Source organism: Micromesistius poutassou, assembly GCF_964030765.1.
Source record: "Micromesistius poutassou genome assembly, chromosome: 5".
NCBI lineage: Eukaryota > Metazoa > Chordata > Actinopteri > Gadiformes > Gadidae > Micromesistius > Micromesistius poutassou.
The window spans coordinates 12125150-12140163 of NC_140275.1; positions in this window are offsets into that span (position 1 = coordinate 12125150).

Here is a 15014-nt window from a genome sequence, read left to right on the forward strand (position 1 = left end):
GGGAGACGGTGAACACTGGGTGTCGAACCCACAACCTTTTGGCTGGGACTCAATCACCCATACCATACTTGATTCTCCTGCCCTCAATAAGACATTCCTTCACAATAAGAGTCCCATGGCTCAACAAGATTCTCCCTCACATTAAGAGTCATTGGAGCTACCGGCAACACTATTATGAATGTCAGCAGGTAGCGGTGAGCATTTGGCGGTGAGAGGTGTGTTTCTCTGATCCCACTGGTGGGTTCAGGGAGGTCAGTCCCGCTGGGCTGGACTGAGGTGGCAGTGCTCTGGACGATGTTTGGCTCTTATGACCAGATTCCAAGTATAGGAGCTGAGCGAGGGGCCCTGGGGTGAGGGACGCTTGCAGGAGCTGGTCTCATCACTGTGGCATTCAACCCAGCGCCAAGTATCTAACGCTCAGCACCCAGGACCCAGCGGACAGCACCTAGTGGCACAGCACCCAGAAGCCCCGACCCCAAACCCAGCCTGGTCCCATCGCCTTAACACAGGCACCCACCTAGCCAGCACCCATCTAACTCCCAGCAACCACCTAGCCCCGATCACCTGCACACACATATACACACTTCACACGTAGTTATACACAAGTATATACAGATACACATACGCACAGAAGCACAAACACACCCACACACACACACACACACACACACACACATATCCCCCCCCTACACACACACACAATCATACACACACACACACACACACACACACACACATACCCCCCCCCCCCCCCCCACACACACACACACATTTAGAAACCGGGAGATGTAACCCATTCATCTGGTCTATATTATTATTATTACTATAATTAATATATATATTTGTTTATGTTGACCTGGCGACACAACTAACTGGGATTTAAACATATTTGATCATTAAATTACTTTATTAACCTCATCATGTTTCAGATGGCACACAAACATACATTTTTACACACTCCTTTTTATGATATATCTCAATTGTGTCTCTGTCACTTTAAACAACCCTTATGTGGGATACACGGAAGCGGAACTAATCATTTTCAAGGTCCGTGTTTCTGTGTGTCTCCAGAGCGTCGCGTGGCGGACAGTGAAAGGAGAACTGGTGGTCCCTCGACAGCTTCAGCCACATCGTAAAAAAGAGCTCAGTCATAAACAGCAACTGGTCACTCCACTCTGGCCCTGCAAAAATAGAGACAATGCGGGGGAGAAAGTGGGTGGTCTCCCCTTTTTACTGGAGCCCTCCGAAGATGAAGAAGATCTTGCTCTGCTCTGGTCCTACCTGTGGTGGAGAGCTGAGGGGTTGAGGGTGGAGGGGTGGCGGGTGGGTGATCAAGGACCCCTAGTTTGGTCCACTGCCATGGGGACAAACAGAGAACGTTGTTGGTCGATGATCTGGAACATAACATAACATTCTCTCTTGCTGTAGTGGTGATTCATGACATGATGAGGTTGTGGATGGTTTGGTGTTTCTGATCAATTGATTATTATTATATATGTTATATATACATCGGTTGGTTGGATGATGGTGATTCATTGGGGATTAGTTGTATATAGGTTGTGTATTGGTTCTAGATCGATTCGAGGTTGGTTCTAGATGAGAGGTTGGTTTGGGTTGGGCTGCTCTCAGTGAACACCACAGGGCCTGCTGACCCGAAGCTACAGCCCTCAGCCATTTGTAAAGATGACCATTTGAGCTTGCCAAATTTGACACAGCTGACAAGGGCAATAAATTTGAACTAGCCCCCCCCTGCCTCAAACACACCCCCACCCTCCTTCCGATCGCCCCCATCCTACACTGCAATCCTTATAGAGGCTATACAGGCCCCTTGGTCCACACACACACACACACACACACACACACACACACACACACACACACACACACAAACACTACAACTGCCACCTTGCAGATACCTCCAGCTGATCGCTGATCTGACCAGATCCAACAGAGATGTTTAGCAGGTGACAGCAGAACTCACTAGTGAACAGCACCCCATGGTAAAGAGAGATACAGATAGAGAGAGAGAGAGAAAGAGAGAGAGAGAGAGAGAGAGAGAGAGAGAGAGAGAGAGAGAGGAGCGAGAGAGAGAGAGAGAGAGAGAGGGAGAAGGACTAAGAGAGAGACTAAGAGAGAGAGAAAGAGGCATGTTTGAATGTAATGTAATGATGTAATGATAAATTGGTGTGTGTTAGCCCATCTTCTCTTCTAGAATAGTGGAATGCAATATATGAATATATTGCAATATATGAATATATTGCATTCATAATAATATATACATATATATATATATATGTGTTCAATGCAAGTGATCCAAGCTGGCGCTTCTTCAGGCATCTCATCCAGATGGTTATGATAATTTCTCCACGTTAGACTCAAGTCCACCTTAACCTATCCTGTCAACAACCTCCCCCGTCCCTGAGCAAAAGGCCAATCAGAGGGCAGCGTGTCTTCATTAATACATATTACCACCTTCTCTCTTTTATGTCGCTACAGAAGCTCTCGTGGCGTCGGCTCCTTGAACAATCACGCGTCTCTGCGCCCAGAAAACAAACAGCACGCAAACACTTTGACCTCCACAGGGCATGGCAAAACACAAAATCTGTCTCACAAATTAGCCATGGACCCTGAAACATGTGACCCCCTGGCCCCTAGGTGGACCCGCCGGGGCCATTACAGCTGACCGGTTTGGGTTTCAGCGTCTCATCGATAGCCGCGCGCCTAGATTTATTCCCCCCCATCGGTTGACGGCCGGGCGACAGACATATGTCGTTGGTGTCAGCGGGCCTCGAAATGAAAACACAGAGGAATTCCTCACCGGGGATGTTTCTGTTACAACACCTCTGAACACCTTCTGCTCGGCCCGGACGGAAACATAGCTGGCTAAACCCTGTCTTTAAGCCCGGCAGCAGGTGAGCACTTATTATATAGTCGTCTATCCAGCCGGCCAGGTAATGATAATGCTCCAGGAGGGAGAGGGAGAGAGAAAGGTAGCCTAGCTGTTTAACCTCAATTGCCTGCCGTCTGCTATATATCGTAAAAACACAGTAGGCCTACAACACCTCCTTCCTCCCTTGAAGTTTGTGATCTGTGTCAAATAGCTCGGCAACATATGGATTCAAGATAAGATAATATGTTGCTTTACTCATCCCTGGAGGGAAATGTGGTTGTCGCAGTTGAATGAACAGGATAGTGCTTTCAATTAAAAATATATCAGGAAAAAAAGGAATGACAGTCTACGCTACATTAACAAAACAACACATTATTGACCATTGTAGGTGTCTTAAGTGATTTGGTCGTGATTGACATTCATAACTTGACGTGAGGTCTAGATATCAGTGTTGACATTGTTACAGTGAAGGTCTTAAAAGGTGCTAACTGACTGACTGCAGTGGCATGCCCTCGCCCAGTTGTCCCACACAACACAAGCACAGCTAGCCAGGCTAATTTTAGCTCGCAGTGGACACCATCTACTCATTTGTTCCCAGAGTTACCATGAACAATAAACATGCATGGCTCACCACAAACACATCAACCTTCAAACACTTACCTTCACAGCAACCTACCCACCTCCACAACAAACTGCACACCTACACAACAACACATCAACCTACCAACATGCAGATCACCCTACCTTCCTAACTTGAATACAAGCGCAAATACACCAACACATATCAACATACCAACATGCATACCTACACACCTACCGCAAATACTAGCCTACCAACATCCACATCTAAAAACACCTTCTGCAGCGTGCCCCCTACAACCACACCCCTACCTTGACCTGAAGGGAAGTTGGGGGCACTAGTCCATGCTGACCCCTACTTGGCCCCAAGCTAGCCCTGGCTAGCACCTAGCTGGTTTATAGCTTGCCCTAATTAGCTTAAGCCGCCACTAGCTAGCTCTAGCTAACACCTATCTGTCTCTAGCTATCATTTGCTAGTGCTAGCTGTCTCTAGCCATCAATGGCTAGTACTAGCTGTTTCTAGAAAGTCCTAGTTGCTTGCAGCTAGCCCTAGCTAGCACTTAGCTGGCTCCTAGCTGTGATGTTAGGTAGCGCTCTAGATGTCAATGTTGGGCAAAACGCAGGAAAAAAGGTTTAAGAGAACAGTGAGGTGAGGGCCCTGGTCCAGGCAACCGGGAGCAACTGGTCTCTGTCCTCCACCCCCACAAAACATACCCCTCCACCCTCAGCCCTCCTCAGCCACCTTCAACCCCACACCCCTCCACACCACCATACCTCCAGCACCACCACCAACTACCTTCCACTTCCACCTCTGTTCCACCATGACCCTCACCATGACCCTCTACCCAGACCACCCCCTCTACCCTCCCGTCCACACCACCACCTTCACAGACCCCCCACCCTCAACACCCACAAAACACAACCTCCACAACCTCCACTGATCCCCTCTCCATGCAAATCACAACTGATCACGCACTTCACATGGGAATTTTCCATTTTCTATTTTCAATGTTCCCCTACACACACACACACACACACACTCACACACACACAAAGGCTGTTGACAGGACAAGTGGCACCATGCAGGCGAGGTGGCTGCAGACTGCCGTATCACCACTGCGACACGCCTGTTGTCAGCCTTACCGTGCCCGGTTACCACGGAAACAACTAGCAGCATCATGGTTTTTGCCGTGATGCTCTCCTTTCAACCAAAGAGCCTTAAACTGCCTCTGAACTTAGCCAAACAAAGACTAAAATATGAATACTAAGTCCTAAACTCAGGTGAGACATCTTTTTATATTCAACACACGTCATCACACACGTGTTAAAAATAATATTAAAATCAATACCTCCCATCTCTGCATTCCAACCTCCTGTCAATAACGTCACCTGTCATCACCTGGCCTCTCTTAACCTCTCTCTCTCTGTCACTCTCAATCTCTCTGGCTCTCTCTCTTTCCTTCTTCTCACTCCCTCAGCTTCTTCTCTGTCTCTGTCTGTCTCTGTCTCTCTCTCGCGCTCACTCTCTCTCTCTCTTTCTCTCTCTCTCTGTCTCTCTCTGGTGTAAGGGTTGTCTAGCTCATGTGTGCTGTGTCACCAGAAGACCTGCATCATCATTGCATCATTGGTGAGATATTCAGCCATCACTCTCTGACACACGGTATCACATTATTTAGTGGAAGGGTGTTTCACTTCCAGCTGGCAGGTTCTGTGTTTCAATCCCAATCGTGTTCAATTGTCCACAGTTTATCTCTGACATCCTGCCTAATAAGATATCTGCCTCTGACTGCAGCAGGCAAGGGACATGATTTTGGGATTGGATGCCATCTGGTTTCTGTTGTAGTCAGTTTGTAATCCGAGTGGTATTACAGTAACCAGTCACATTTGAGCAGGCTTTGGATACATCCACGTGAACAGTCCGAGTGGACAGCACATCACCCAAAATGCAATCTAGGCTATTGTCTGATAACTGATGGGTAATGGGCGGTAATGGGCCTTTAACTTTTCATTAGCAATTTTAAAATGTTTCTGAATTCAAACAATGTAAACAATGCACAGAAGAGAAAGCCTTGGTCCGGAAATCTGCTGGCTAGACCTTAAGCCCCGAAACATTTGTCCCCCCCAGAGGCTAAAATTGAGTTCAGACGAGAGCTGATGGGTTCCGAGATAGAATTAAAAAGGAACCCCTGAATCTCTTTGGATAAAGTAGGAAAGGTTAGCGGTCAGGGTGTTTGATTCCCAGCCGAAGGGCTGAACACCTGTATCTACCACAGGCATCCATACCCTACCTTTGAGGACCGAACCGGTCAAATCGTAGCAAACTCCCCTAGCTTTACTAGAACATTGTTTACTGATACAATTTGCCAAAATGACGACTCTGCATAAGAGCATGAGATAGTTATTTTGGTCTTTGTGATAAGTTTTTTGTCAAATCCATTGGTGACTCACTTTCTTTTTTGTCCACCAGCTTTCAAAAATTCTACGTATTGACGTGACGCGCTTTGATTCAAAATGACAACATTGCTATCTGCTATTGTTTACATTCATGGCGAGGTCGTGCTCAAACCAACTGCTGTTCCGCAGAATCGGGACAATGAAGTCATTTTGACAAATTCCATTGCTCACAGAGGTTTTATTAAGCCGAACGGGACGGTTATGATGGTTCGATCAACCAGACCGGTATATGGCCCCTACTGTAAGTCACTTTGGATGAAAGTGAAATGCCAACAGTGAACAGCGACGACTGTGACAGTGCAGCATATACAGTATACTTCCCATGGCATCGCTAGTTCAACTTTGAGGGAGGGGGGTAAGGCCATAAAGGGTGTGTTTGTGTGTGTGTGTGTGTGTGTGTGTGTGTGTGTGTGTGTGTGTGTGTGTGTGTGTGTGTGTGTGTGTGGGGTTGGGTTGGAGGGGGTGTGTGTGTGTGGGGGGGTCAGATGGTCAAGGAGGCAGTGGTGAAACAGGACACTCTGAAAGACAGCACAGCACTTAACGTCTTCACAAAAGAAGAGAAAAAGAAAAGAAAACACAAGTAGGGCTCCTGTTTCTCTCTCACCTGCACACCCCCCCCTGTCAGCCCTCCCCCGCTTCTCTCCGTCATCCTCTCTCTCGCTCCCTCTCACTCACTATCCCTCTTTCCTCCTATCTCTCTATCTTTTTGTCTCCCCTCTCTATCTCCTTTTCTTGCGCCCATTCTCTTTCCCTCCATCTCTCTCACACACACTATTCCTCTCTCCCTCTATCTGTCTCTCTCCATCTATCTTTCTCTTTCTCACTCTTTCTTCTTTTCCTCCCTGTCTCGCTCTGTCTCTCCGTCCCTCTTAGTAACCCACTCTTCATTTTCTCTCTCTCTCTCTCTCTCTCTCTCTCTCTCTCTATCTATTGCTCCCCCCCCCCCCACCCCTCTCTCTTTCGCCCCTCCCTTCTCTCTCGCCCCCAGGCATGTGGCTACAGGTTGGTGTAGAGGCGATGGAACCTGGTGTGTCTTCTTGAGTTATTTATTGAAACGCTTAAAAGTATACATTTTATGTAACCAACCAGTAACAAACAAAAATTCTCATGACATGAAGACATTTAATAAGCATGATCTCCCCAAGGTGATCCACGTCCATCAAGATTCGCCCCTCACCGGTGCCCCTCCCTTCATCTTCAGCTCCTGAAGAGTGTGTTTGATGTTGTTTGGCTAAGTGCAACGCAAACAGCTTTGGCGACCGAGAGGGTAAACATTTCACACTGACACAATTAGCGTAGCACGCGCTGTTAGCTTAAGGTGTGTGTAGAAGAGAAGGGCTTCTGCTATGGGCCGCTAGGTGCTAGCCTTGTAGCTTCTGTGGTCAGTGCTCCATTGCTTTTCAATGATGCAGGATTTTAATTCATGGGTCTGGAGATGAGAGGGTCACCCACTAGCCACAAAAAAAGAACAAAAACGTCATCAAGAACAAAAATCCATTATTTTGACATGGATTGGTGAAATGGTTTGGGACTTAGTTATTGCCTCAAGCTCAATGTTCCTGACCTTTTGACCTCGGGGCCAGGATAGCGAACAACCCATCGTCATGTTATGACCTCCGCCATGAAGGTTATGTTGTCGCCCCGTCTGTGTGTCTGCGCGTCAGGATATCTGAAAAGGGGAGCACGGATTTGTACCACATTTGGTGAGAAGGTTGGTTATAGGCCAAGTAAGTAATGCAGACATTAAGGCCTGGATCCATGCATTTTTTACTCTGCAGTGTTTTCTTGTTACAATGATGTAATAAGGTTACATAAAAGCTTGAAACCTTTGTTAATTATAAGAACTATACATACAGAAAACTTCAAAACTACAAAACAGTAAATTTCAGTTCAGAGTAGCTCATCTCAAAATCCACCCTCCAACCCCTTGCTACAACAGACCCTGTCTTCTGTCAAACCAAGTTTCAGCTACCAACTACTAAACTCGTCAATACACCTACCCATGAAAATAAATGTCTAATAATAAACTATACAATTTATTCTAACACAGAGATACATGCAGCGATGTGCATGTTTATTTAGAAAGATCTACCAGAACTTAGGGTTTGAGGTAGAGGTCATTTGACTAAAAGTGGCGCCTTCAACATTTTTGTGGCTTACTGGAGCATGTAGAGTGCATGTATGTGCAGACTCAGGGAGAGGAGCTGGGGAAAGGAGGTGGGGAGCGGGGGGGGGGGGGGGGGGGGTGGGGGGTGGGGGAGAGATGGATGGAGGAATTGAAGAGGGAGGGAGTGCGGGAGAGAGGGAAGGTGCTCACGGAAATTCAAATGAACAGATGGATGGTTGGATAGACGGATGGGTGGATTTAGGGATGGATGGATGGATAGATGGAGGGAGGAATAGATGGAGAGATGGATGGATAGATGGAGGGAGGGAGGAATGGATGGATGGAAGGATGGAGGAAGGAATGGATGGAGGGTGGGAGGGGGCGATAGAGGGAGGGATGGATAAATGGAGGGAGGGATGGAGGGATGGCGGACTACCTATCGGTCAACAGTCTTGGTGAAGATAGCGCGGGGAGATGCGAGGGGCGCGAGAGGATACGGTTACATGTGACTGCTGATGGCTCCTCAGTATGCCAGAGAAAAATGTTTCTCTCTGACTCTCTGCCTCTTTCTGCCTCTCTCTACCACACTAGTTCTCTCTCTCTCTCTCTCTCTCTCTCTCTCTCTCTCTCTCTCTCTCACAGGTTGAGTGGTAGGTTCACAGCAGGGGTGGGTCCGTGCCTGTCAATCACGCCCCAAAAAACACACACACACACACACACACACACACAGATTTTTCACAGCGTTCCCAGCCAATGTACCTGCCCTGTCACACTCCAATTAAAATAGAGCGAGAGAGAGAGAGAGAGAGAGAGCGAGAGAGAGAGAGAGAGAGAGAGAGTGGCGGGAGGGTGGAATGAGCAAGAGCAGAAATCAAAGAGAAAGAGTGAGAGAGGGAAAAAGCAGAGTGAAAGAGAAACAGAAAGACAGAAAGGGGGGATAGGAAGAGAGAGAAAGAGTAAGAGAGGAAGCTGTATATTTCCAGAGATAGTTTGTTGTGTTGAGAAAGCCTAAACACACGAGAAAGGTGGAGGGGTGGAGGTGGAGAAGGAGTTAGGGGAGGCAGATTTTTCAGAGTGACATTCCCAGTCCCAAACCAGCCTGGAACTGACTTTCTGCCTGGTGTGAATCAAACATTCCCAAAATGTCGGATCGGTGTGTGTGTGTGTGTGTGTGTGTGTGTGTGTGTGTGGGGGGGGGGGGGGGGGGGGGGGTTGTGTGTGTGTGTGTGTGTGTGTGTGTGTGTGTGTGTGTGTGTGTGTGTGTGTGTGTGTGTGTGTGTGTGTGTGTGTGTGTGTGTATTTGTGTTTGTGTAGGTTCAGTGATTGTAAGAAATAATTAAGAATAGGTTAACAAAAAATGAAATAAAACAAGTACAATGAAAGCTGGAATAGTAATTCTGAGATTTCCGTTTTCCATTATCTGGATGTATAGACCTTACCATATCATTGGTCCGTCTCACAGACATGAATATACAAGAAAAATATACACATTTCCACAATGATATGATCTGTATGGATGAATATAAATACAGAATATAACCATGAGGCACGCCCTGAGCCCCCGGTGTGCAGTCTCAGGATCAGGATCAATAAGTGACAGATAATACATACTTTCATACAATACAGATAATACATGTTTCATATTGTGTATGGATACCTATCATATACGATACATATGTATATAATGGGGTAATAAGCATGAACGGTTGACGAAACCACCTCCCTAACAATTCACTAAGCCGGTCCACTCAGGTCAGGTAGAGGTCACCTATAGGTAGAGGTCAGGGTCGTGGAGGATGAGGTAGAAATTAGCTGAGATCTTCTACTCCAGTGCCATCTGTTTAAGTATGATGTCTGAGTATTTTAAATAATAGGGTTAGTTAGGTTAACTAACCAACTATATCTTAATAATTTACTCTCCTCATTTGGATTCTTGCTTATATTTTATGCATAAATACTTCAATATTGAGTGCCACACACACACACACACACACACACACACACACACTCACACATTAAAGGAATTCCGAGTGGAGGAAGTAGTTGATGGTACCAGACGTATTGGGAGGAAGTGCAGTCGTTACCACAGTAAGGGCGCACCCAGCCTTGACGGAGATAAACCCTCAATACACAAGTTCAGGTGGAGCGTGAAGCAGGATGAATTAAATCTACATCTGGGCGTAGCCAAAAAGAAATTAAAAGTCGCCCCGGCTTACTCCATGGAACCTGCCTTTGTCCTCATCCCACACACACACACACACACACGCACGCACGCACACGCACACACGCACGCACGCATGCACGCACACACACACACACACACACATCTATACAGACACACACACATTCACACACATATCTATACAGACACACACACACACACACACACACACACACACACACACACACACACATAGCTCTACAAACACACACACACACACACACACACACACACACACACATACATAGCGCTACGGACACACACACACACACATCTACTGACACACACACACACACACACACACAAACATCTATACAGACACACACACACACACTCACACACACACACACATAGATACAGACACACACATCATATAGACAGAAACACATATACATACCTACACATCTATACAGACAAACACCCCCCCCACACACACACACACACACACACACACACACACATACACACAGGCGTGTGTGACTAAGTGAAATGCACAGCCAGGTAACAAAGAGACAATCAGCCCTAAGTGCTGAGGTTTGATTCAGGAGTAATGAGAGAGAAACACACAGACACATACAGGGAGAGAGAGAGAGAGAGAGAGTCTAGTTACCTTTTCACCTGGAGATGAGAGAGAGACATATACACATACAGGGAGATAGAGAGAGAGAGAGAGAGAGAGAGAGAGAGAGAGAGAGAGAGAGTCCAGTTACCTGATCACCTGGAGATGAGAAAGAGCGACATAGATGGAGAAAGGGAGAGATGGAGTGAGAGGGACGCTCTGCGCACACCCAAGCACACACGCATATGTGTGCGAGGCCAGGCTAGTTGTTCCCCCCCCCCCCCCCCCCCAACTCCACTCCACCAAGGGAGGATGGTTGGGGGGGGGGGGGGGGTACACTGTCAGACAATAGAACCCTGTGTTGATCAGGTGACCAATACCCTGTTTCAGGTGTGTTCATCTGCACACACACACGAACACACAGAGTGACCTGCACACGCACACACACACACACATGCACACACACACACACACACACACACACACACAAAGACATAAGCTCATGCACACACACACACACACACGCGTGCAGACACACACACACGCACACGCACACATACACACACACACACACACACAGGGTAAGGATAGTGGGTGTGTATTTTCGTGGCTAAGGTGTTCGACTCCCAACCGAAAGGAACTGGGTTCGATCGGCCCTTGTCCACAGTCTAAAAAAAGCAACTGGGATTTCAGACCCCTTACAACCGCTCCCACCCCCCCCCCCCCCGGCCCCACCTCCTCCCTCCACACCTCCACCAACCCCCCACCCCCTACCCGCCCCCCCCCCCCCCCCCCCCTTTCAAGAAGTCCGTCTTCACATACCAACAAGACACCACCTCTTCCCCTTCCCCTCCGCCTCCCCGTCTTCCCTCCACTCTTAAATATCACCTGCTTTCTTCTCCTTTAATCTCGCGGCCAGGCATTCCTTCATGCCGCTACAGCTCCTGTCCCGTACAACAAGACACTGGCTTTTATCCTTCCTCTGGGTTTTTTTCCCCCCCCCCCCTAACTAAAGTGAAGCAATTTGTTCTTCCAGAACAAACTTTGAACTTGCGTTAGGAAGGAGACAGCGTGAAGGTTGAGATAATGGACGACCCGAGCGGGCCCTTCCGAGGGGGTAACCGCGGAAACCATCCAATGGTTGTGTTAACCCTGAGTTTGATTCGGACCTCTAGCTCAGAATCGGACGACACGACACGCGTAAATGTGTACAATATAAATATGCAACATGTCATTCCTCCATGTCTCCATGTCATCATGTCATCATGTCTCTCTTGCATGTTCAGAAAGTCACAAAGACCATGAAAATATATACAAAAACATGAAAGACTTTGTCTCCATACAAATTAGATTTTGGGTTGGGTGTGTGTGTAAATGGTTTCTTATAGAGTTGTTCCAATACCCATACCTGTGTCGGAAATGCATCGGGCTACGGCTAGTACACAAGTCAATGTGCCGATCCGATACCATCACGTGACTAGCTCATAATACACAGGAGTATGAGCTACTTTAATGGTCGGAGGTGGAAGTCATGTCAAGTGGGAAACGCGTCATCTCCGACCTACGTGCGTTCGAGCTACCTAAGTCTGAAAAACATGGATGCTCACACTAAACTACAAGAGTCAAATGTATTATTATGTATTATGATTATAAATTATAAATGTAAATTATCTAGTTTTTAGTCAAACTAGATAATAAAATAAAGTTATATATAATACATTTTCTGTACATGTATTTACATTACATTTTTTGTTATTTGGTAGAGGCTTTGATCCAAAGTGTCTTACAATAAGTACATTCCTGTCATCATAAGAGATTATTTTTTTATTTTCAATAAAAACAAGTGCTATTAGTCGTTACAATGCTAGATGCTGTATGCATTTGTTTGTGATTTACAAAGGGTTTAACACGACCCAGGCCATCCAATAATGATAGTGATCATATCAAATTCACACAGGGTCTGTAGTGTACAGTTATTAAAATAAATAAATATTAGATATCCCACAAAATAAATCGTTCTCAGTATCGGCCGATATAAGTTCAGGATTCGGAATTGGTATCGGGAAGGAAAAAATGGTATGGAAACATCTCTAGTTCCTGACTTAATGGTTGTAGTTCTGGTTCGGGGTTGATAGTGGTGTACCCAAATGGCATTATTCAGGTCACAATCTTTTCTCAACCACTAGTTGGCACTGTGTGGATATGATCTGCACTGTAGATCCATTTAAAACAACATTAAGATGTGCAAGATGGGAACCTGCTTGGGCATGTTTCCCCATATGATTGTTGTTAAGGTTTCAGGTTCCAGGTCCTTTGAGACCCAGACCCCTGGTTGGTTTTAACAGAAACACAACCTAGGATTGGATCTTACTTTGGTTCCAAGCTTCTGGTTCTAACCAGCAGGTCATATACAGACTTGAGGCTCTGCATCACCCTTTATGAGAGGGTATCTCCACATGATGTGTCTTCACCACCCCCACCACGTTCTCCATCATCTCCACTGCCACCACCACCACCACCAGCGCCAACACCACACCTTCTAACACCACCACCACACCTTCCAACACCACCACCACCACCACCACCACACCCTCCATCACCAACTTCTCCGCCTCCACCACCATCACCAACCACCACAACCACACCCTCCACCACCACTACCACCTCCTCCTCCTCCTCTACCACCAACAGCACCACACCCTCCACAACCACCCCCACTGCCTCCTCCTCCACCACCACCTCCTGGCTGACAGGGAGGGTCACTTCAAAGCATGGTCTGAGTGGCGGGGCCAGTAAGGGCCCGGGACCCGACAAATGCACAAGTTGTAAAACTTAACAAGGTGTGAATGCCCTCTGAGCGGCCTGTGTCCCAGTATGCAGCAGTGGCCCTACAGAGACCCCCCGGCCCCTGCGTAAGACACAACTCATTATGTCCTGCCTTTGAATGTGGATGATTAATAATAAAAACACAAATAATCACGATGATAACTCAATCACTCTACAGATCGCTAAAGACTATTCCTTTCCATTTCTATGCAAAGGTTTTTTTTATTTTTCGCTTGAGAATATTATTGTTTTAATGAAATCAATTTGCCCTTTTAATATGTATTATCATTCTGAACATGACTACATGGGACACCAATATAACTGGAACAAATGTACTGAGGAAAAATATTCATACTTTGTTTTGTTTCTTTGGTTAGTTTATGAGTGACAGAACCGTACTATAGACCCTGAAAAGACTTCAGAGAGTCTGAGACACAGTTTGACATAAGTGCTTTGAGACATGGGGCGGTTGTTTAGAAGAGAACCATTTTAGAGCAGAGCCATCAGGTGCCTTCTTGGACATTTCTGATTTATCTACACTCTGAATTATGTTGGTGACCTCTTGACCTCCATGCCATTTGTGTTGTCCCATCGCTCTGTTCAGTCTCTCTCTCTCTCTCTCTCCCCCCCCTCTCTCTCTCTCTCTCTGTCTTTCAGCCAGCCAGCCAGCCAGGCTGCAGTGTCATGCACAGTTCGGTTCGAACTCTGATACACACACAAACACTCACTCACACGCACGCATGCACACACACACACACACACACACACACACACACACACACACACACATGCACACACTCACAAACACTTACTCAGTGTGTCACACACACACACACACACACACACACAAACTGTACCACACACATACAAACTGTACCACACACACACACACACACACACACACACACACACACACACACACACACACACACACACACACACACACACACACACACACACACACACACACACACACACACACAAACAAGCATGTCTATACACACACAAGAAGTGTGAAACCAAACAAATTCTTAAACTCACAACACTACTTATCTTTCTTGGTGTAGATCTCATAAGCTATTTATCAGATTTGATCTTATAGTCAAGTTTATATAGCCAAAAAAGTGACACAAATAATTATGCATTATTTAATTATATTCAAAGACAACATTTTTTAATTAATTATTAAAATAAAACAGATACTGGCCTTTAAATCACTTATTTGCTTAAAGGGAAAAAAAAAACATTATCTTAAATACTTTTACTGTTAAACTAGATTAACAGGGTGTGAATATAATATTTATTTTCATTTAGTTTACTTTACTGTCTATGTATAATTACATTATTTGCTTTTGGACCATTTCCTAAACACAATGCC